Source organism: Diorhabda carinulata, chromosome 7, assembly GCF_026250575.1.
Source record: "Diorhabda carinulata isolate Delta chromosome 7, icDioCari1.1, whole genome shotgun sequence".
NCBI lineage: Eukaryota > Metazoa > Arthropoda > Insecta > Coleoptera > Chrysomelidae > Diorhabda > Diorhabda carinulata.
The window spans coordinates 16,208,474-16,233,599 of NC_079466.1; the positions used below are offsets into that span (position 1 = coordinate 16,208,474).

A 25,126-nucleotide genomic window follows, 5' to 3' on the forward strand; every position below is an offset into this window, starting at 1 on the left:
CTAAGTCCTAACATAGGATGAAGAAGAACAAGAAGTAGAATTTCTTAAGTCTTTATGAGCTTCTAGAAAAACTCCTTCCAGCACTAACTACGGTAATGGGACCAATTGTCAAAATTCTATACACAATTTGAAGGTTGTGAAAGGATTTTTTTATGGCGTTAGAATATGTGAGCACATTTCTCTAAGAACTCTTATTTCCGTGAATTAAGTCAGGCCACGTAGTTCTGGGATCATCCTTGTATAATGGTCCCCATACACTTTACGGTTTATCGAAGAGATCTACCTGTGCAGGTACACCAGAATGTTTGTGGGAATAGACCTGCGCAGTTTTTGTAGACAAAAAAGAAGCTGCTTATGAATTACACATGAAAAAACTAAGAAAAATTGAGCCCGATACGAATACAGCGAGAAAAGTCAATAATTAGAGAAGAAATGTTAGGAAGGAAAAGAAGAAATATGAATAATCTTTAAGGTCTGTAGCAACTGCTGATAATATATTCTGTACTTAGTTGTGATATTATCATTTATTCAATTTTTTTTAAGGGCACTTCTCAATCGAAATTAGATAGTGATGATGACAATATCGATGGTTTTCTAACACAACCTCGTATCTCAAAAACGACTACTTTTTATGAATGACAAAAAGCGTTTTATAATGAAATTGAAAATTTTTTTAAGCTATTTTTTTATTTATTCAAAAAATATTAACTCTCTTGATAAATTTTCAAGATAAGTTTAGTATTTAAAACATTTAATCATTATTTTTTCTTTTATTTTCTGAGATACGTGTTTGCTGCACAGGAAAAAACGTAACATACGTGATTACGTAGTATTCTTTACAAATATAAGTACATGAAAAAGTTTTGTAAATCATTTTATTTTGCGAACAAATTAACTTTTTAAATCATTCTTATTCGAACAAAAGTGTTAAACTTTTAAATAATAAGAGTTCTTAATTACTACAATATATTACTCTAGAATTAGTATTGATATCACATAGTTTCATTAATAGTTTTAATTACTTTCATCGACTTTTCGAATAGATATAATCATACAATATTATTTTTTTTCATTGCCTACACCAGAGATGGGAAGACTACGGCCCGCGGGCCGTCTCCGACCCGCAAAGCGTTGAAATCCGGCCCGCGACCAGCAAACAAAAGTTAAGTACAATTTTCTTTTTATCAGAAATTACATTATCATGAATTGGCAGTAAAGGAAGTAAACGTCGGGCATAAAACCCGTAAGACCGACTGTCGTTTGAACTCGAGCAAATTGGAATTTTATAAGTCTTTATCTAGGACACAATACCCAAATATAGTTGTCCATGCCCAGAAAATAAAGGCTACGTTTGGTACAAGCTATTTGTGCGGACAAACATTTTCAATAATGAAACTAAGAAAAAATTGTCTTCGATTAAGCTTTCGGATGACCTCCTTTTTTCATTGTTAGCAATTCAGCATCACCATTGAGCCGGCTTATGATGAAGTCATGCAGAAACAAAAACAGTTCCACATGTCCACAAAGACCAGCGCTCCTCAACCTTTTACTTCGCAACTAACTTGAGTTCATTTAATTGCAATTGAAAATGTTATTTTTTAATATTGCATTATAAATTAGTGTTTCAGAAAAACAATATTTCTATTTTAGTAAATAATGTAATGTTACAACTTGGCCCGCCATATATTTCGTTAACAAAAATTGGCAGATTTTGAAAAATATCATTTTTAATTTTCATTAATCACGTACTTTAAATTTTCATAAAAAGAGTGATAGTTCTTAGGTATTAATGGTTTGAGAGATAATAAGTCCATGTATTTTTTCTTAGTTAACGGGATTTCTTTGGAATATAAATCCTTCATTTCAGTATTGACAGAAATTTTCTTGTTCAAACGTTGTGGAAGATCCTCCCAAGGATAACTTAAACATTATCTTGTCTTGACTATATCTTAGTCCTCTCAACTGTAAGACTAACTAAATCACACCGCTGAAAGGAAAAATTCAATAATGGGCATAACCATATTGAATTTTAAGATGCGAGGTTGCGCATGACACAGTTTTTTGAATTGAGATAAGAGATTGAATATTTTTTTAAATAAAAAAAATGGATGAATATTTTTATTTATAACTTTACAGATCGATGCGAAGATATTTACCGATTAATTTTCCGCTTAAACCCCAAAATCGAGTTACGAGGTTGCGTTAGAAAACCATTTTACATAACGGTGTCTTTTTTTAACACAGGGTAAATAATTGCGAGTTATTAAGATAGATGTTATCGTCCATTCGGAGATAGAGAACCGCCAATTCATATTCTAATTAATTCATTAGGTTAACATGAATATAAGTTCCCTTTTCTTCAAACATTTGATAGCTATTGATACATCAGAGCAAAAATTGATATAATTGTAAGACATTATCAATAGTACGTTAATCACGCAATTATTTTTGATAAAATCATCATTCAAAATGTCAGCTATAACGTGGTTTTTGAGTTATATCCTTTGTTATGGAGGAAAATGAGAAATGGGGCAATAATTGGATCATAATTTGAAATTTCATCTTATAAAACGAATGTCTAAAGTGATTTCGAATTCATGTAGCAGTTGCCTATGAAAATAATTGCTAATAAAAGTAAAATGTATCTTTTTTTGTCCAAATCATAAGATATTGGAAATTCTTCTTTTATTTTATTAACGAAATTATTATAAATTATTCACTAAAGGAATGGGAGGAATTTAATAATTACGAAAACTGCGAACCAGGCATTTTAAAATGATGTGAGGTGAGGAATTTCATTTCAAATACATAGACACAGTATAAAGTTGTTGCCTGAATGAGTTTTAGATGAAAATAAGCTTCGTGTATATTTTTTAGAGATAACGCTTCATACCGAGTGAATATTACACAGCCTCAAAGGTTATTTGAAATTGAAAAATTGGATATATGAATTTATACGAGGGTTGTCTGAAAATTTATGACCAGCACTTATCATTATATTGAATATAGAGAGATAATACGCTTAAATAAATAAAATTGGGGTAAGAAATTTTGTACTGTGAATATGTACCTTCAACTACAACCGTCAAGTGTGGGTAACCGAATTCAAATATGGTTGTATCAGCTTGTTTGACTAAATATTACTGGGAGGCTGTTGGATGAAGGTTAGAGAGATAGAAAAGGCTATAGGCACATCAGAAGAACGCATTTGGCATATACTAACTGAAGAAATATTCATGAGTAAGCTATATGCGCGTTGGTGGCGACGTTTGCTCATCTAGGTCTGAAATCGTATTGGAATGAATTTAATACTGTTTGAGTTGGATTTCTGGCATCGATTCATAATTGTATATGAAAACTGGAGCAACCAGTACACTCCTGAAAGGGAACAATCAAAGACAGTTTTAGATATTCGATTATCTTTAGAACGATCGCATAAAAACGTTCTTATGGAGGAATATATTGTAAAAATGTGACCCCATTCTAGAAAAAGTGCTCTTTCATATGTAGAACGCACACTTCGAAGTGCACCGAGGTTAGAATTCACAAATTGTACTTTCGAATTGGTGGACCACTCACCGTATTCACTAGATTTTAGCTCTAGCGATTTTTCTTGTTTCCTTACCTCACGGCTTTCGTAAAAAATAGAATTCTCTACAAAAATATATTTTTGATTATAGATTGTAGAGTATTTAGAAAAATACATATTAAATTTCATCCAATTTTCAATTTATTACTCTCACATGAATAGTTTCGAAATAATAATACTCGAATAGTTAAAAAAAAATTAATTATTCATATGCCAGTAATAAATTGAAAATTAAATGGAGTTTGGAGCGTATTTTTCAAATGTTACTGTCTGACGGACTATATTATTAAAATTAATTAAAATTGTTAAAAAATCAATAAAAACTAATAAAAATTAATTATAAAAAATTCCGAGATTAGTGGCTCTACAATCTTCGACCGAAGAAATACTCCTTCCTATATAAATATTCCACTTTCCTTTTAAGACCCACATATGAGGCTATGAATTAATTGAAAAAATAAGTTGGATTAGCATATTTTTGATAGGGATCGAATAGATTAAAATATGAAATCAATTTTGCGATATTCAGAGTTTTAAATCAATTTTCTGTCATTAAATTCGTGAATTTCCAATACGCTGGGCCGTGAACTCATATTAACACACCCCTACTCGCTTTTTGTTGTCTACCCATGAATAGGTGACACAATGTGTGGCAAATTCTGAAGCATCAGCTAGAATAGCAGGAATTGACACTTATTACAGTTTACAGTTTGATATATGACACGATGAGACTGATAGGATACGATGTTGTTATGGAATCAGACTTTTTTGTTGATGCTGCAAAATATAAATCGTAATTACAGGGAAAGTGACATCATGTTCCACTAATGAAAAACGGCCGATAGAATCATAACGCTAAATAAAACCGAAGTGTTTGTCAATGGTATCGACATAAATATGACATGAAGTATCTGGTTCAATTCGTCGAAATAAAATGCTTTTGAAGAGGGATTATTTTCAATTTTTTTACTTTGATGTGCTTTAAAAGCGTTCTTCTGAAACAACATAATAAAATTAAAGGTCTTGAATTCTTAAGTAATACTGATGCAGATGTAAAGAGAGAATTTTCAGTGATAATATCTAAGAAAAAATTGGCGATAAAAAAAATTTTTACTAGAGCGTGAATGGGATTTGAACCCACGATCGGCAAATCCGAAGGTTGACGCCTTAGTCTGCTTGGATAACGAATGCAATTGAAGTGGTGGGATATAATAACAATAATAAGCTACAGGCGAGTTTATCCAGTCAAAATAGACAAAAATAAGTCATAACTTGGTCAAAATTCGCATTGAGCTGAAAAAGTCAAAAGTACAAAATAAAGGTTTTTTCCATTTTCCTCGAAAACGGTAAGTATTATCGTGAAAACAGGTTGGACAAAGGTAAAGTTGTAGCTCATACAATTTTCTACAAAAATGATCAATCCAGAAGCTTCAGCTTTACCTGGAGGTCAATCGAACTTTGAGCCGACTCCTGGACCTTCTTGTAATCAAACGCAAAATGATTTCTCTCCTTCTAAGGGCCTTACTCCACCACGAAAATTCACTAATCGCCTTCAACGTGAAATAAAATGCTGTGTTCTCACAGACATGCCAGAGAAGAACGAGTTACAAAAAGAACACGAAAAAAAGTTAAATAAGGCAAAGAAAACACAAGAGACTAAAAAGGGTGAAGGAAAAGGCAAAAGATCGATGACAAAAGACCGAGAGGAAACAGATAAGATAAAAATAGCTAAAAGACAAGGAATAGAAAAAGTAAAAAAGAAAGTTTTAAATTCTGATTCGGGATCTGAACCCGAGAAATGGTTTTGTTTAGATTGTGGGGAAATTTATGAAAATATTTGATTATTTTCCTATTAGATTAAGAATAAAACTTAAAAGTCTAAGTTTGTTATAACGTACACAAAAGTTTATATTGTCAAATAAATCAAAAGATTATTAATGGCTGTGAGCGTAAAATGCCTTAATAGTTTAAGTAAATAAAGAACATGTTACATATTTGTTTATTCTTGAATATTTTCTTTTAGATTGATGATTTGACTTAAAGTTTCTTATGCTTAATATACCAAATAAATCTTTATAAAATATAAAACTGGTTTTCAATTCCTAATGTTACAATTTGCCCCAAGCCTGTTACAACTAGCACCAACCACGGGGTAAGTTGTAACACTCGTCAGTTTTTTTCTTCAAAGCCATTTCTACCAAAAATCGTGAAAGGTTTGATCAAAAGTTTATTTGGGATCGATAAATGAATAGTTGTTAATTGGAAAAGTACTGCTAGATTTCATAAATACGAAACAAGTAAGCTTTCATAGCCAAGAAGCGACAAATTGTTACAACTAGCCCCTCGCTCCCTACTTCCTTTTTTTAGTAAAAGTAGCGTCATAAAAGTACATGATGGGAAGGGGTCTATAGTCCCTGTATTATCATTTCAACGCATGAGCATTACTAAGACATTCGAAGATAAACTTGAAACATTCTTCGAATATGAATGATCACTCTTTGGTGAAGTGTTGTATGTTCAGTATGTACAAAGACATTTTGTTCATAACAGTACGATTGTATTTGATAGTTATACTAATGAAATAAAATATTGAAGCTTCAGAATAACGTCGTCGGACTACAAAAACATCATCTGTTGATATCGTCTTTGATCGATCTATGTTCCAACAAACCAACAACAATTTCTTGCAAATACTGACAACAAGTATCACTTCATTTCAATGTTGTATGAAGAATTTACAGCTGCTGTTATTCTAATAAAACAAGATGATAATGATGATGATGTCTTTACAATTGAAACAGCAATAGAACAATGGAACAGTTCAAATACAACTGTCGTTGTTGACGAAGATGTTGATTTGTTGATATTACGGACTCCAAATGATGAAATTATTCATTTCTTAAAACCTGGGAAAGCTTGGGTACAATCAATAATATATTCTTCACATAGTCTGACTGCATATTCGAAATGTCAAGCTAATATTTAATTTTTTCATGCAATAACTGGTTGCGATGGTACATGGGCAATTTTTAAAATAGGTAAAATATTAGTATTTAAATTGTTCAAAAAACGTTATGATTTAATTGATTGCGTAGAAGTATTTATAAAGATTGACTCTTCTCCACACCACATCGTTACAAATGGAATTCGTTTTCTTCTTGCAATGTATAGTGATTCAAAAAAATTGATTCCATAGGCAAATATAGATATTTGAGATTTGTAAATTCTGCATGGAACAATAAAACATCTGCTTCTGCCTTTCAACACTTGTATCGTGTGTATTATCAAGTTCAAGTGGGGCTAGGCAATGAGCTGGACCCAGGAAGATGGGGATGGAAATTAACAGATAATTATTTGGAGCTAATTAAAACGTTACTTCCACTCTCACAAGAATTGTGGCAGTAAAAAAGTGTCGTCAGTCGGCATCAATTGTCAGGGTCAGACTTGCTCCAATATTGAAACAAATACAATAGATGACGATATTTATAATATCAATGAAGAGATAATTGATGCATCCCTTTTCTTAGAAAAGAGAACAGAAATTCTTCAAGAAAAGGAAAATGAGAAGGAAGAAATAAGAAGAAAACAATCTATTCCTCTTTGGTCATTAGCAATATTACCATTCTTGAAATTAAAAGGATACGATCTGATCAAACTTTCTTTACTACAGTAAATCGTGGAGTATAACTACTGAGGAAATGTGGGCATATTTTGTAAAATATGAATTTTGGTGAATGATGAATCATGAGAGAAGAAGTAACTAAATCATTTTTGTAAAGGATTGTATGATCTACAACTTTTGTCCAACCTATTTTCACGATAATACTCACCGTTTCCGAGAAAGATGGAGAAAATCTTAATTTTGTATTTTCACCTTGAATAAAAAACTTTTTTGCAGAAGTAGGATCGTAGGAGATTTTTGGAATTTTATTTATAATGATGTATTCAACGTCTCTGCCAATTTTCAGCTCTATGCGAATTTTGGATAAGTCAAATATCTATTTTGACTGGACTAAGTTACAAACATACAATCTCACAAATTCACAGGTGTGGCTAATATATGCGTGTTAAAAATTAAATGATAATTAAAAGAAAAAACTTAAAAGCACGCTTTCTGCAATAATCAAACTAACAAGTGGAAAATAGTTCTTGGCATAACAATAAAATTAATGAGAAAATTAATGTCGAAATTGTTGAAGCATGCTTTGTATCTCATTTTCAAACTAACTGCGTTTTGTAAACAATAGATCTGAATCTATTGAAACTGTCCTATATTTCGGATACTACTGTGATTCTCAATAATTATTATTTAATGTTTCCTTGGAAAATAGGGCTTTGAACACGGAAAGGAGCATTTTTGGACGAAAGCAAATCGCTAGAGGTTATTTGGGATCACTCATTGTTTCTCTTTATACCGACACATTCATTAAAATTAATACCATTGAAAAAGCTTAGAACAATCGAACTACATTCACGTTTGGGTTAATTTGGCTATATTGTGAACAGTATACTAAACCTCATTCCAACAAATAACCAAATACAAAGTGCACCCTAGGAAAAGTAAGTAGGAGCACGTACGGAGGCTTAGGCATTCAAAATCCCATGTTGTACATAGATTATAATGCGTAAATTAACTAAACTGGTATACATTATTGAATAAAGCGGTTGTTTTCTAAAGTAAACAAATTCATTCTAAAGTTGATTCTCCAACAATAACCATACTCTGATTTCGAATTTCTATAGTTACGTTGAAATTAAACTGGAAAGTTCTATGTAGATGGAAGTTTTGTATGCGAACAGATATTTTCGAAGTTGCTTAATTATGAATTTCTCTGAAAAACTTACTTAAAATGGACTTAAGAAAACTTGAAGGTTTCCCCAACATAGTAATATCGTCATCGCGATCAATGAGCAATTTAATTCTATTCTAAATTAATATAAATATTTTGGAACTAGCGGTCTATTCAATACAAGCTTTTGGAATTGTACTACAATTAACACTAAAACTTCAACACTGAGCACTTAGATAACTAACTCAAAAGTCTTCGTCCTCTTTGGTCTTTTCTCTAGGTTAGTGTTGTCGATAAGGCTATTGCCGAAATGAAGTGAAGGAATTTGTTTATACAATAATATCATCGTATTGAAAGGACACATCATCATATCCACATATACCATATAGTGGTTTGTGGTGTAAGTTCACAATTATGTGCTATATACACGAATGTGTTATTTCTTCTTTATTAAGTGCTGGTTTCGGTTCTCGTCATGTTGTCCTCTTTTTTCTTAAGCATAGGTTTCGATTTTCCTCTTTGTTGTCTATTATGGCGTTCCATACTCTTTTCACTAGTCGAATCTTCTATTTATTGTGTATAACATCACCTCTGTCTATGCTCAATGAATTCTATGAGCGATATTAGCGTCTATATAATGAGAATCTATGTCTCATAGTCGTAAGTCAATATTGGTCTATAAATAACTCAATAAACATAAAGCAATGTCTTTTTTGAGACCTCTTCTTTATTGATCAATCAGTTGTTCAAGCTGCAATATATATTTGAGGCGTTTTTAACTTTCTTTGTTATATTTGCGTCTTTATTGTCTTTATTTTCTATACTTTTCAAAGGTATTCAAATGTTTTAATCCTATATCCTTCTATTTCTATATTTGTTGTTTGAGTGCCATAACTGCAATATTGTATTGCTTCAGATGTCTAAAGTTTTTCTGTTTTCACTGATAGCTGGCTTTTATATCCAACGCAGACTTTATTTGAGTCGATTGAACAGATATTCTCATCATCTCTAAATATGTTGAAAGGCAATGGTCTCAATAAAATCATTATTTTTATTCTAACAAAATGGTTCACAATAATATACAGTAGATAAATTTGGATCATTGAATTAAAGTGAGCTCAAATTTTTTAATTATAGTTATCGTTCTCTACAAAGGTTGCTACTTAAGTTTGGAGATATGTGAATTTGTCAAATCTGACATTGACTTATGAAGTTTGACATTTTTGATGGTGAACGTACTTAAAACGAGTGCTATTTGAGTTGTTTACTCAAAATAAAACTCTTATACAGATTTCATTTTGAGTACCAAACTCGCAACATCTTGGTAAAAAACCAACAGCGTGTCCAGCTGGTTTACTAAATTCAGTCATGGTCGCACTTCTCTACAGGATGAATTTCGTGAAGGACGTCCAAAATCGGCTGTTGTATCAGAGAACATTGACGCTGTGTGTAAACTGATCCTGCAGAAACATTTGACAGTCAATAAGCTTTGATCGTGTTGTGCTCCGCATAATTTAACGATCGTTCCAAAAAACTCGTGTCGATTGGTGCAAGGAAAAGTTCAATCGCAATGTTTCAAAATAATCATGGACCTATGCATATGAGTCCGACACTAAACAACAAATGATTGTATGGGTCTTTCTGGACAAGCCAAATCCAACAAAAGTTTCACTAGAACGTAGGACGGTTAATTTTGAATGGTACAAAATCATATGTTTATCAGAAGTGTTCGTAAAAACCAATCGCAGAAGACGCAAGCTCTCACACATCAGTTCAAACAAAAACGTTTTTGAACAGTCAAAAAAAAATCGAATTGATGGATCATCCGCCGTACAGTCCTAATTTGGCACCCAATGATTTCTTTTTATTCCCACAGATCTAAAATAAAATGCGAGGTCAACGTTTTTCTACACCAGATAAAGCGATTAAGCGTTCAAATCACATCTTTGGAGGTACCTCAGTCGGATAGAACAAATGCTTCGACAATTGCTTCGAACGCATAAAAAGGTGTATTGATCTTAAATGAAAAAAATCCACTATATAAATTAGAAATATTTGTCTATCTCGAGACTTATTAGGAATTATCGTTTGTTGAAATGGACATTTGATAAGTTGACCACGAATAAACCTCAGGAACCTATTTCAATGAAACATATAATTTTAGAGATTTGGAAAACAAAGTAACCATAATATTTCCATATTAGAAACACCTTACTGCCGGTCTAGAGCTCCCCTTAGTAGATTCAAACCATGTTAATATAAAATTTTAATTAAGTACTAACTAGGGATATCGGTGTTTATACTGCATCTTAATTATACTTGCAAATCCGAAAACACGTTGCGTCACTAACCGCTTATTTGAAATCCGTATTTGGCTACTAGCTATTTGCAATACACACAAAAGCATGTGGGAAAGTTAGATAAAATGATATATTTAGTTAATGAAAAGGGTTGTTCTATAAGGATTTAGAATAGTTTAATTGTGGTTGTTATATTGTGCTAAAATTATAGATATTTTCAAGCAAACCACTTTCTCCAAGCTGTGAATATGAACCTTTTCATATGTTATGTTAAAATTAAATAGAGTATATAACTATTGTTACTAACTCGTCGTCAATTGATATAGAGCGCGAAGTCGGTCCTGTTCTAATATGTGATTCTAAAGTTTGGTGGTTGACTCGATTACTCTTTGGTTTTCTTGGAAGATCTATTTATATGTTGCTGGTCCATTAACAATATTTTTGACCGTTTTTATAGAGACAATTGCTGAGAAGGCCTCTCTATTAGTTTAAGGCATATAAGAGACTTAGCAGCAACTTAGAATGTGATGATAGTGTAAATAAAACGAGGATAGTGAAAATCAACCACACGATGTAATTGAATAAATTAGTGTGAGTTTTGGTGAATAGTTTAGTGTGTATGTTGCAAGTGCGAGATATTGCATTAAACAATCAGCTGAACTTCATGTTTGATCAAGAATCAAAAAGACTTATGGTTTATATTTATATTTAAAAATAATTATGTAAGTATCTTCGGCTTCTATGAAACATTTGAATGTTAGAAAAATTATAGTTATAATTGGGGAAAAAGATACTGAGGTATGAAATCATAAAAAAGGAATTTTAGTGGGAAGTTGGGACGTGTTTGAGAACGAAGAAGTAGGCGTATAATTTTTGAAGAAATTTGATTTTAAAATTTTAATTTTTCACAATTTAAAAAGTTGAGTGATTATATTAAAGTACGGGAGAGGAAAATTTCTGAGTTAAACGGGCGGTGCTGTTTGCTGGTAATCTGGGAGTGGAGAAGTCATCCGCGGAGTGAGTTTTATGTATGGAACGCCTCAATTATCTAGGAAATGGTAGTATCTACATTGTTTTCATATCTTTCCTTTTTTCGGAAAAATAATGAACTTTGTTATTTCAAATGGATCAATCTGTTAATTTCTCGCTTTTCGAAATCATTAAGAAATACTTATTATTTTTCATCTAATGTTCCCTCAATGCCATAATTTCGGATAACAAATTTAACGTTTCAATAAATTATTATCGTTAATTGAAACTCACAATGGATGGTTTTGAAAAAAAAAACTAATTGAAATTTTAATGATATTAGGATATGGTGATAGGCATAGAAGTCAACAAGAAACGTATAATGTCTTTAATAATTTATATCCTAACCGAAATCCCATAACAAGATCAGTAAATTAGTGAAAAAGTTAAACGAAACTGGTTCAGTAAAAGATTTCTCCAAATCAGAGCGCAGAAAAACTGCATCAACTGAAAACAAATCTTCAGATGTTTGTGTCCTATTAGAAGACGATCCAAACATGAGTATTAGGAAAATATCTAGAAAACTTGATATTTCACAAATATCAGTAATGAAAATTTTACGTGATAATGAATTCCATACATACAAAGTAACGTTGGTTGTCAAATGACGATTTTGAAAGACGTGAAGAGTTTGCAGACTTAATGATGAAAAAATTTACGTGGACCAATTTCTTGTAATACGGATACGTTGGTTAGGTGTTCTGTCCATGATACTCGTAAGAGTAGTCTAAGCTTCTATTCGGTTTTTAGCTGCCTTGAAGTCCATTTTTCCGCAGCGTACGTCGCAATGGGAAATATAAGAGCATCAAATAGACGGAGCTTCGTTGTTTTCGTGATAGATTTGTCTTTCCTTCTTTTTTCTTAAAGTGCCGTATCAAGTCCCCTTGACGTTGGCGATCCACATGGCAAAACTCTCTCTATCTTGAGCTAGTCTAAATAACTGTCCTGCTTTTCTTATCCCAGTCCATTCTCTAATATTCTAAGAGGGTTGTTTCCTTCTAATTCCTCCATGACCTTCAACTTCACCTCTCATAATCAACTGGAGGATACTAAAGCGGCAACCACGCATTATGTGTCCCAAATAAGCTATTTTCCTGCATTTAATGTTATCCACCAACTCACGTACCGCATTTGCTTTGTTAAGGACTGCTTCGTTTGTTTGTATAGCTGTTCACGGTATCTTGAGCATGCGACTATATAACCACATTTCAAAAGCCTGTAAGCGATTAATGGTAGATATTTTTAAAGTCTACCTCAATTCTACATTTTATTTCCTTATCGGAATCCAGTTGTTCAGTAATGTAGCAGCCAAGATATTTGAAACTGGAAACTCTCTGAATCGTTTGTCCGTTTACCTGTAGCTGTGTCTCATGGTACGGCAAGCGACTAAATACCATTTATTTTGTTTTGGTTAATGTTTAGACCCATTTCTCTTCCCACTCTGTCAATAGCGTTTAAAAGGCATTGCAGTCCATTCAAGTCGTAACACAGTATCTGATTGTATTTCTAAGTTTACCGTTAATTTTCACTCCATTAAATAAGTTGTATCTAGCTTGTCTTTTCACATTTTATTTAACTTGGTAGTCGCTGATCTTGCCATAGTCAGACGACGGCGTATTTCGCTTTCGCATTTTCCAGTGTTGGTAGTTGAGGAACCAAGGTAGTCGATAGTGAAAAATTTCATGAGTGCGTAATAGGCTTACAACTCGTGTAACGTACTATAATTTTCTACGTCCATTCATTTTCTTTCATTAAATAAAAAACATCGCAATTATTTAAACTTGATTATAATAGTTGTTAACAATTAGAGTAAGTCTCCGGTGGAGTTCTCATAATTTCATACACTTTCACTACTATCAGACATATTCGTAAATAAAGTTGAGAAAATGTTCGAAACAATCATATTTTGTTCAAGAATTTGACAATATAAATGACATGACATTTATTTTCATAGCATGCTACTTAAGAAAACTTGTCCTATTTTTAAAGAAATTTCAATGCTAATTATATCTCGTTAATGCTAAAAGATTTTATGTTTTTTAATTGACTAAATTTGTGAAAATAGACCAAATAAAGTCACGTAAATAAAAATTTGATTGTAATTTAATTGAATCAAGAAGTTTAAGTTTTCTTCTCAAAACGCACGTGTTGTTATGTTTGGGATTACTTGATTGATTAGCCCTATCTATTAAAGAATTTTTGCGATACACCAACTACCAAAACAATAGTTTAGAAAAATTCATTATAAAGTCAGTACTTTGTTGAATAATAAATTTTGTATACCTCCATAAACATTAATTATTTCGATTTTATTGCCTTCACTCGGCATACTTTTAGACGAAATGTTTTTTTTTTATTAACGCCCTACATTCAGTCATCCACTCACCAAACTAAGCTACTATCGACGAAATGTTTATTTGGAGTATGTAGCTGCTAAAATTTTTCTTTCAACTCACTTTGATGCACTTGCAACGTTAGAAAAAGCATCACGTCCATCGAATAAAGTTGAACCGGAGAAAAGTTTCTGAAAATTCAGCGAAACGTGATGCTTGTCGAGTAAAAGTTTATTTTGAAGCTGTTTGTAAGAAACAAAATAAATAATAAACGCAATTTGCGTCAATTTCAGTGCCCCCTTAGGTTGAAAAGCTACATGTGCTATAATTGTGTATCGTTAAGGTTGTTCGACATTTTAATTTTGATAAATTCACAAGCAGTGGTGTACATAGTATATCTTATGACAATTTATGTCGTATACAATAAATGAGAATAAAATACACGTTAAAAAACTTTCTATAAGATATAGGGGGTAACCTTCAGTTAATTGATTACTAATTAACAGTTTAATTTATTATTAGTGGTTTCATTATTTTTACCATGTTTTGTAGCTGATGTTCAGCTTCAGTACTTCATATGAATATTATCTGAATAGTTGATACCAAATCAAAGCTGTGAACTTGTTGGGAATTATACAATTTACGGTAAGTTCAAGGTCACACACATTAATAAAAGTGAAATTTCCGTGCCTATATATTTTGGTGCATTGTATCATCATCATAATAAATTGATTAGTTCAAAAGATATATGACGAACTTCACTGTTATAAGCATTTTGGTTGAGTGAACTGTGAAATGTTTATTTTTTATAATCTTTATAAAACTGAGTAGGAGTTTCTTTGATAAAAGAAATAGTGAAAAAAAATTGTTTTAGTTTTACGACCATCTGAAGGATAAGTATAGTTTTATAGTTCCCATTGCGAAGGTAAAAGAATAGTGGAAGATTAAAACTCTTATACCTAATGCAGCAGAAACTGGTTCATACACTTCAAATAAAAAGGTTGTCTATTTTTATTCGATAAGAAAATCTATGCAGCATTCTCTCGAATATTGGTTTAATTACTACAAGGTCGATACAAGATCGAGTTACACATTTTAGTAATTTTAGTTATTTATTTGACATGAAAAAGTAAAGAAATGAAAATCTATCTATTATCCTTTTTGACAGTTTTGTACACCTCTTGCTATTATGTTCAGCCATATACCTACGAGGTCTGGCTATTTAATAAAGAGACTGGTTACGGAAAAGGTTTTAATTATGAAAATTATTCTACAGTCGAACGCTCCCCTTCCCTCGCCACACACCTTCCCATAGGTTTTTTCCATTGATGGAAGCAGTACTGGAAGTCTTCTTTGGTGAGTGCTTTTAGGAGTTCTGCCATTTTTTGCTTTACCGCTTCCATCGACTCAAATCGAGTCCCTTTCAAAGCAGATTTCACATTTGGAAACAAAAAAAAGTCGCACAGTGCCAAATCTGGTGAATACTGCTTCACAGATAGCATGTGCAACGCACCTTCCCGGTGCAAAATCCACGAGTTGTTCTTTCACAACTCAGGTTGTTTTTCACGAATTCGTTCTCGCAGTATTGCCAAAACTGACAAATAGTAAGACTGGTTATCAGTCTGACCCTCTGGAACCCAGTCGGTGATAACAATACCGTTAATGTCGAAAAAAACGATCAACACTGCCTTGAATTTTGATTTGCTCTCTCGGACCTCACTAAAACGCTTACACCACTCAAAAACACGTGAATGAGATAGAGAATTGTCCCCATAGGCCTCTTGCAACAATTTATAGCACTCAGTCGGAGTTTTTTTCAATTTAACGAGAAATTTGAGATTGATACGCTGCTCAGTTTTTCATCACACATGGTTTTCGGCACGACAAAAAAAAAACACGTTCGTTTCAAACCGCTACTGCACAAATACTATAATAGTGACGGGAACGTGTCTTGGGACGAGCAGATCTCGTATAGCTCGTCCAAAAAATTGCGAAGTTAACACATTATGATGAAGACTATTATAGATTCATGTCTTCATACCTTTGGACCCTTCGGTCACTAGGACCACCTTGGAATTGGTTGACACTTTCAAATAAAGAGCAACGTATCCTAACAATTCATTCAAAATGGATCATTATTATTAGCCAAAAATAAAAAACGTTTCGGCTAACACCGGTACATTGTTCGAAAATTGGATCTAGAATTATTTGGTTGCAAATAAATCGAAAAAGATTGATCTTGTTGTGGACCAACACGTTTCTACCAGGCGACAAGCGAATAAAGCAACAAATAGACCTGATATTCCAGATTATGGTTAAAATTCTGCGACATCCAGTTCTTTACATGCCTCATGTATTTGATAAAAGTTTCGTCTATCATCAGGATAATGCAAGTGAACGGTTTCAATTTAATGGTTGAAATTATCTGCCTCAAAATATACAAGAAAATAGTGTTGTTGAGATGTAGAATGCATGATATTACAGTAAAAAAGTAAATTGAATTTGTAATTGAGCTCCTGAACGACTGGATCGATTTTGATGAAGTTTTTTGTTTGTACTCAAGGGGATTAGATTCACAATTCTATCAACTAAATGACGTTTTATCAATTATTTTTAAATTATTCATACTTTTTACACCAATAAACTAACACTCACAATTACACTGTCTGACGCGCGTTTCGAAAACCAAGTTGCCTTCTTCAGAGACTAAAGGTAAACTGTGCGAGTGTTGGTGTAGTGGGGGTGTAAACAGTATATTCAGGATAGTTTAAATAAAGAGAATATCCCTTACAGCTTACTCTGTTATTCATTAGTTAAAGAATGAATGCGAAATTTGCCACAAAAATTGTTTTTCCGCTGAGATTTGTTTTTTGGGGGGAAGTTCATTTGTAAGAAAATTTAGTATGAATAGGTAAGTACATTTGAAAGATTCTAGTTCACATCCCGTCTCTGAAGACGATAAGTTCGCCATCGAAACGCGCTACAAAAAGTGTAATTGTAAGTGTTAGTGTAGTGGTAGTATAAAGATTGTGTTCAGTAAGTTCAGATAACGAAGGACTAGAAAGAGAAACAGTGAAAACTAATATTTCCATCTCTGATGCTCGAAAAGACATAAATCATTGTAGTGAAAAAGAAGAATATTGATTTATTCACTAGATAGAATAATGAATCTAGCACAAATTGCTCAGTCTTTTATGTATATCAAATTATTTATTTGTATCAAATGTTATTAATGTGATTTCAATTTTATTCGTATTTGTGTCTTTCCAGTTTATTTCTCAATCACTAATATATAATATTTTAACCACAATCAATTAATAATAATAAAAATTTCGTCATACAGACACTGTAACTGATAATAGAAGTATCAGAATATTCAGATGGCATTTGAGTACTTCATAAGCAAAAAATTAGAATTCTAATTAAGTCAATATTTCATAAAATATCTAACGCAAAAAATGACCACGTGGTATGAAGATTTTACTTTTTTTGCTGACTTAAATTATACCGAACATAGACAAAATATATATTTACCAGTGACAAAATTTATATTCCATACTTGTATTATAATGATATTTATTTATCGAAACATTTTAAATCAACTTACATTTCAATTTAGTACGAACAGACCAAACATCCAGTGAGCCGTAAACTATTTACCAACCGCAAACTTCCAACCCCATTAACGACACGCTCAAAATGAAATTTCTCGAGCTTTTACGCAACAGTGTATGTTTTCGGAACTAATGGAGTATACTCGAACTCTAAAAGCGCACTGTCGGAGTTTCGTTAGAGGAAAGCTTCAAAATCAGATCCTAGTCTCTAGACAGGTGGAATATTTGCGAAAGATAATCTGAGTCTGCGCTAAAATTGACGACGAGCTTTTAAAGGACTACAAAACAAACATCGAAGTTTTTTTTTAAGTGACTAACACTTCACACTACATTTTTAAATGGATATTTAAATATTAGCGTGAAAAATCAAAATGGAAAAATAATTGCTCTCTGATTGTCCTAGTGAAATGGGCATACAAATTATCATTTGAAAAGCAGGCTTCAATTTTTGAATATAAGTTTATTTTAGTAAACATTTAAACGATTTATAGACAATTTTTTAAGGTGTAGAAAATAATTAGATGCTATCTCAAAACGAATGAGAAAAGGGTTTAAACAATAAATGTAGGAACTGAAATTTTTTATTAAATCGTTTCGACTCACTCTTAAGGTATTTGTTTTATATACTAAGAAATTTGGAAAAGCTATTTGCAGTTTATTGCTCGAAAAATACGTTTTTTTCCTTGACGAAGCAAGTCTTTATTAAGGTCTGATATATTTTAATCGCCTAAATTGTCTTCAAGTATGTCATGATTAACAGAAAAGTTCAATCCCTCTGGCTTCTATCGTATAATAGAATGACTGGAAATGAATCTGCAGATCACCACGTTAAAGGAACTTCCTACATTCTTTTAGAAATCCTAGTTCAGCTTGATAATGATCTCAAGACTTAGTTACAAAAATCTTATTCAAGAATCTTGGAGCGATATTTGTAGCCTTCATTTAACTTTTATATTTTTTTCGATGCTAAAGATCAGCGTTGAAAAATTTTATCCCCAGGATAATTTGCTAGACTTTAGATAGATATATATGTAGATAGACTTTGTAGATATGAATCGAAAAATTCGAATTTTTCGATTTCTTCTGAAAATTCCAATATATAACACCGCCGAGCAATAAACATTGGCCGTTTTATTGAAAATTTCCAGGTATATATTCCAAATAAGTCAATAGTACTTCAAAGCGATTTTGTTCGAATTTTTATCTCATATCAAGTTTTAATATTTACAAAAACATCAATTTTGAGGTTGTTTTTTTTATAATTAAATTCTACCCCTAAACGAAACATACTTTTACTATGAATCGTTCAAAAGTGTACTGGAAGACTTTTATATTAAAAAGTGGAGGACTGCCTTTTGCATAGCAGTTTGAATAATCTGGTTTTGAAAGTTGTTGAGCTAACTGTGGTATTATTATGATTGAGCTCTAGCTCTAAATGCCTCAAAAGCGTATAAGATAGGAAAAATCTCTATTCAAGTTAATTATGAGAAATGAGAAATGGTTTTTTGGCAAAAAATTAGTAGATAAAAGCTGTAGAAACTAAAAAGCAAACATCAAAATAACTAAATGAAGATACAAGCACAATAAAATTTAAATATACCGAAGAGAACAATAATGAAAAACAAAATTATAGGTAATAGTAATAGGTAATAATTAGTATATAAGTCCATAGCAAACTTAAACCCGTATGCGGCATTTCCGGAATTAAATATTATTATTAGATGAGAAGTCGTTTACAGATTAGAAGGCACTTTCTAGTAAATATGCCCTTAAATTATTGCGCAACGCCGGAAAGGATGATATCGTTTTGATTCCAATTGGCAAGTGATTGTGTATTTCTTGCATTGTAAGATATTGAGCCCTTAACTAACTTTAAACCTGGAGTAGGTTGGTAAAGTTCTTGCTCTGTGTTCCCAAGTGAAAACGACCTTTTTGAAATTGGAAAAGCGTGCTTACGAATTAGGCAAATGGATTCAAAGATGAATAACGAAGGAAGAGTCAGAATTTTTAAACTTTTGAATAAGTCTTTGCAATGAGCCTTGCTGTTTATTCCGGGTAAATATCTAACATCTCCCTTTTATAGTTTGAATTGAGTGGCACCACAGGTATCCCAGAAAGGAAATGGTATATCGGAGATGCGACTCAATAAGGGCATAATAGATTGTTAAGGAGGTGGATAAGTTCAGTTCTTTGGAAACTGATGTCAGCACAAAACAGGAACTCAATTTATTAGATAGTAGATAGTTTTTTTCTTCGGAAGTTATAACTAGTCCACCAAATAAAATTTAAACCTTTTCTAGCTTTTTGTAGCATTTTAAATTTTTTGAAAATATAAAATAATAAAGATATTTGCTGGTACTGATTACGTATAAACACCGAGGTTCAATATAGAAACTAATATCACACCTTCTGCGGTGAAATAAAAAGTCTGTCGCTTCGAACGCGGGAACAGCTGTTTGCGGACATATTGTTTTTCGATCATAGAACACCAAATCAACGCGTGCGCAAATCGAAAATGACTAGAACGGACATTAGCGTTTTTCCATGTTATTTTCCATAAGTTTTTTCATAGCCTTCATTTTGCGTTACTGCGAACTTTTCTTGATAGTTTGGCTGCATCATCCATGCTGGAAAATAATTTTATTTCAAATAAGAAATTCTTTCTTTCAAACTACTAGAAAACTAGGAAAATGAAGAGATTTTTACAAATAGAAGTAAATTAATTTGACTGTTAAATCAGAAAAAAAAAACATAACATATTCAAATTCAAAGCAGAATCTTCCTTTACACATTCAGCTCCGTATAAAATGAAACCATTGTTTTAAAAAAGGAAAAACGAGATCTACGATGAGATATACACGTAGCTATGAAGAAAAGAAATTTTTCTCAGACTAAGTTGGCGTCGGTCAGCTGACCGTGACTTTTGAGACTGACCTTGGCTTACAGCGCCACATGTTTGACTCAACTGCTTTCAAATCGGGTGGTGCCCCTTCAAGCTCCTTTTTTCGCTAGTCATCATCGGACCACAGATTCACACGGAGCCTGCCGTCTGCCGCAGGGAGTATAACTTGACATCAAAAACACGATATTTTGGTCTTATCAAACAAATTTATAATATTTATTGGCTTCAATTATTTAAAAAATTGCTTTTTTATTTCAATTTTGGTACCGAAACCTAGCATTGCATTTAAATGACTCATAGCAAAAGAGTTGATACCGTGTCGATTTCATTTTCAAATTGCTCCCCTTTACAATAAAACTGTCCCCCTGTGTGGCACGGGCCTCACGTTGGCAAATACGACTATGTATAAATTATATAAACAACATAACAATCGTTATTAGCTTGTCAAACATTGTGTTCAGTTCTAAAAAATGTTTCCAGTTTCTTCGATCTCTGGGATATTTATAATATATCATATTATATAGAAACCCACGACCAGAAAAGCTCTGGAGCCAAAATTTGTCGCTATAACTAGTTAACTATACAAAATTGAGTGTCAGTGGCAGGTTAACCAGGATCAATCGATTTCAATTTCTGTACCTGATAAAGGAACCACTAAAAGTTTGTCAGTAGTTTAGAGAATATTATGAAAGATCCTATCAGATTTCTCGACTCTACTCGATGAAAAGTTGGCATGTACATCAAATATAAACTACTTGTAATAATAAAATTCATATATTTACTGGGCAAATAGAGTTTTAAGACTTCAAAAGAATTTCATCAGTAAGTTTGTTAGGTTTTTCAAGCTCTTGCATGTTATCCATTTATTCTACGAATGAATAAAATATGGAAAAAGTTAATCCTTTGAAGTTACCAAACGCAAATTAATTATTTTTTAAGTATTTCAAGATTTGTTCAACATACTGTTATGAATATGATATCTAATTAAACTCGGGTCGAAAGCAATTTCACTCACGATGATTTCATAAGTGCATGACATGAACTACAAAAACTATTAAAACAATCATTACTTTTCAGTCTAGCTGTTTTACATTTCAACCTCAAACACACAGTGAAAAGTATGTAATAAATTTATTGCTCAAAAAAGGTGGAATAAATAGAGTTGTTAAGAAATATCTCTGAATATTTGAAGCTCATACTCAAATTCTTTAGAAACGAAATATCCAGTTTTCCTCGTATTCAAGTATCACCTATCTAGTTCCGATGTTGGTGACTAGAATGGCTATCCTAACTTTTTCAGCTGTTATCTAGGATAATTTCGTTTCTTTTGGTCATCTATAACCGTTTATTTTGCCTTTATCAATTAGCTACAGGAAGCATTGATTTCACATCCTTTTGTTGAGTTTTCGTAGTAATTAGAAATTAGTAAATCTATTCTTATATCCTATAACATCACATCTTTAAGCTTTCAGTTGCTTTATGGACGCTGCGGTCAACGTCCATGCTTCGACGCCGAAAACATATAACAGCGCAGTGAATACAGTAAAATATTTGTTCCTAGATATTTGTTGCTGTTTTCTTTCTGATGCTGAATTATTATGAGCCACTTAAAAGGAAACTTCTAATGCGTCCATCTGAAATCATACTGCACTATGGAACGCGAAATCTGACGCGAATATTCTGGTAGAAGATTTATTACCACGAAAACGGGGAGAAAATGAGAATTGCATCAAATAAAGGAAAGTGTAGATACTCTCAGATGGTGACAGAATACTTGAAGCAGCGAAACCCTAGGCTTATCAGGAGCGTGGAGGACTACGCAAAAAAAGACGCATGATAACGTGAATGGGGGGAAAACTAACATTCAGCGTGTCTGGGGTCGGTACATCTATGCCAGAAAGAGAATAGAACGATTGGCGCAGATGGAATACCCCCAATACTATTGAAGAATTGCGCAGCTGCACCAACTAGTCCGCTATGCGAACTCTTCTCTGCGGGCTGGAAAATTTCTCGGATTCAACCCATACTATCTACGATTGCTTGTGTTGCAGCCATTGCCAAGGTCATGGAAAAAGTCGTTGAATACAATCTCGAGATATCTTGAGTCTACTTACATAATCAGTGACCACCAATACGGCTTCCGGAAACATAGAACAATCGGGGACCTCCTAGCCTATGTCACCAACGTATGGACCAAAGCTATAGAAAAATATGGGAAATCTAGAGCAATTAGACATATCGAAGGCTTTTGGCAGGGTTTGGCATGACAACCTTCTAAATAAGATCGTACAGGTTGTCATCCAAACTAATCGACTGACTTGGTAGCTTTCTGAAAGACGGATCCAGCCATGTCGCTATCGATGGACATACCTCAGAAAGGTTTGAGGTCAACGCTGGTGTTCCCCAGTGATTCATCTAATCACCTACTTTCCCGATTTATAGCTCCGTACTTTAAATCAACCGTCCAAATAAACTCGGCTAACACCCAAATCCGTAGGTAAAACACTATCGATACCCATCTTGAAAACATTCTGAGTGGGAGAGTGAGGTAGAATCAATCTGATGGACTGCTTAATGAATAATTACAATTTAGGATAATTTTCTTTATCGCGAACGGTTTCCTTGACATATTTTCCGAACCACAAAGAAAACTTTTATGTCAAAAAATGGATAGAAAAAATTCTTTTTGCTATCTTTAAATTGTATAGGTTGTCCCCGTGTCCATGAGACGCCCCTGGCCTTTAGATAGTAGTGTAGAATTATTTATCTTCAAGGATATAAGTAATCCTTCATTGAAAATTCATAATGTTTGAATATATAATTTACAAAATAAGCTCAAATATAAGTTCTGGTTTCGCAGATTTAAAGGCCTGTAACTCAGAAACGAGGGGTCGTATGGAAAATATTTTTTTTTGTCCCAGCATTATTTTCACGTCATCTACTCACTCCTGAATTTTTTGCGTCAAGTCCCGGATCATCGTGTATATTTCCTTCTTCGTGTATTTCACAGATTTCTTTATTAGTTTCTTTTTCATATTCTCATTTTTTTAACTTTTCGAGTTTCCGCTTTTTTAGACCTCTTCTTATTATACTTTATTTTCCTTTAATTTCTTCACTATTTTCTTGTCTATATAATCTGATATATTTTATGATATTTCTCTCTTTTTTGTTAAAGTCTTTATCTATTAGATTTCCAGTTTTTCTTTGGGGAAGATCAAGCATGACATAAAGAAGGATAAAAAATTTCATTACCTTCTAGGGATTATTTAAAACATTGTCAAGTTTGTAACGAATATTATTTCACGGTATAACCAATGCTGCTTCTAATTTCCAGGATATTTTGAATTGCTTTTTGTTACAGAAAGCGACGCCTTTTTGTATGTTTACTTTTGAGTAGAAACCGTATTGTATACAACTGCGGTCGATAATCACAACCATTATAGCCGTAAATGGAAAGCTTACCAGAAAAAACTTAGAATTCACCGAGTGTAAGGCAATATATCCTGAAAAAGGGATGGTATACTTCCACTAGAAATTATATTAGACCGTTACATGTGATATACGAGGACTATCTCCACTAAAACAATAACATCCAGAGCGTGGTTTTATTTCTTAAATATTATATGTTATACTCCGAGATATATTTTTGCCGTACAGGTGATCTAGAATTTCAGTTTGTGGGTATTCATAACGTGGTATTGTTACGTGCTTCTATTTATATTATAATGTTTATAAATATGTATTTTATTCCAGTAATGGAATATTTTATGATAACTTGGACTACTGAATGTATTCGAGATAATTTTTATAGTAGTTAGAAATGCGAGATTTGTACAAAGTTCTAAGACATGCTTTTTATACTTGATGAAGATCAATTCTCAAAGAAATTATTCAAGTTGCCGTTTAATTTCGATGTCAATTGATCGATTACTGAACCAGTTTCGTTGATCGTTTTTACTAATTTCCTGACAGTAGTTCTTGTTATGAGATTTCGGTTAGGATATATATTATTAAAGATATTTCTCGTTTCTAATATCATTAAAATATCAATTCGTTCTTTTTCAGATAAATTTGTTATTGTAGCAGTCATAACCACCTCAATGTATTATTAAAGCTTTGACAAATGTAGCTATAACTCCGAAATTATTGCATTTAGTTAAAGAGAACATTGGATGAAAAATAATTAATATTTCTTGAAGATTTCGAAAAGTAAAAAATATACAGGTTCATCTTTTGAAATAACAAATTTCATTATTATTCTGGAACAAGGAAAGATCTGACAACAATGTTAATACCATCATAATACCGGTCGTATCACAAGACCCTTGTACAGAATAATTTATGAAAATAGTACAAGCCGTTTCCAAGATAATTGAGGCGTTCCATACATAAAACTCACTCTGTATGTATAAGTGTTTGATTTTTTATATACTGGAAATATTTGCTGAAAGAAGGGATCGAACGAAATGTAATTTAAATAAAATAAACAAACATAGCACGAATGTACATAGAACAATCGACTTCCGTTGGTTAAATGGGGATTCAATTTTCACCAGAAAGAAGTGATAG

The 25,126-nt window shown here is 32.5% G+C and overlaps 1 protein-coding gene across 1 annotated transcript in view; it reads right to left on the reverse strand.

Annotated features, from left to right (window-relative positions):
* LOC130896483 (chaoptin-like) overlaps positions 1-17,843 on the reverse strand; it is a 74,915-nt gene extending 57,072 nt beyond the window's left edge. The window contains exon 1 of the mRNA XM_057804634.1: positions 17,649-17,843. The gene's annotated coding sequence lies outside the window, so the exon portion shown is untranslated. The remainder of the gene's footprint in view (positions 1-17,648) is intronic.
* Between the last annotated feature and the right edge of the window lie 7,283 nt (positions 17,844-25,126).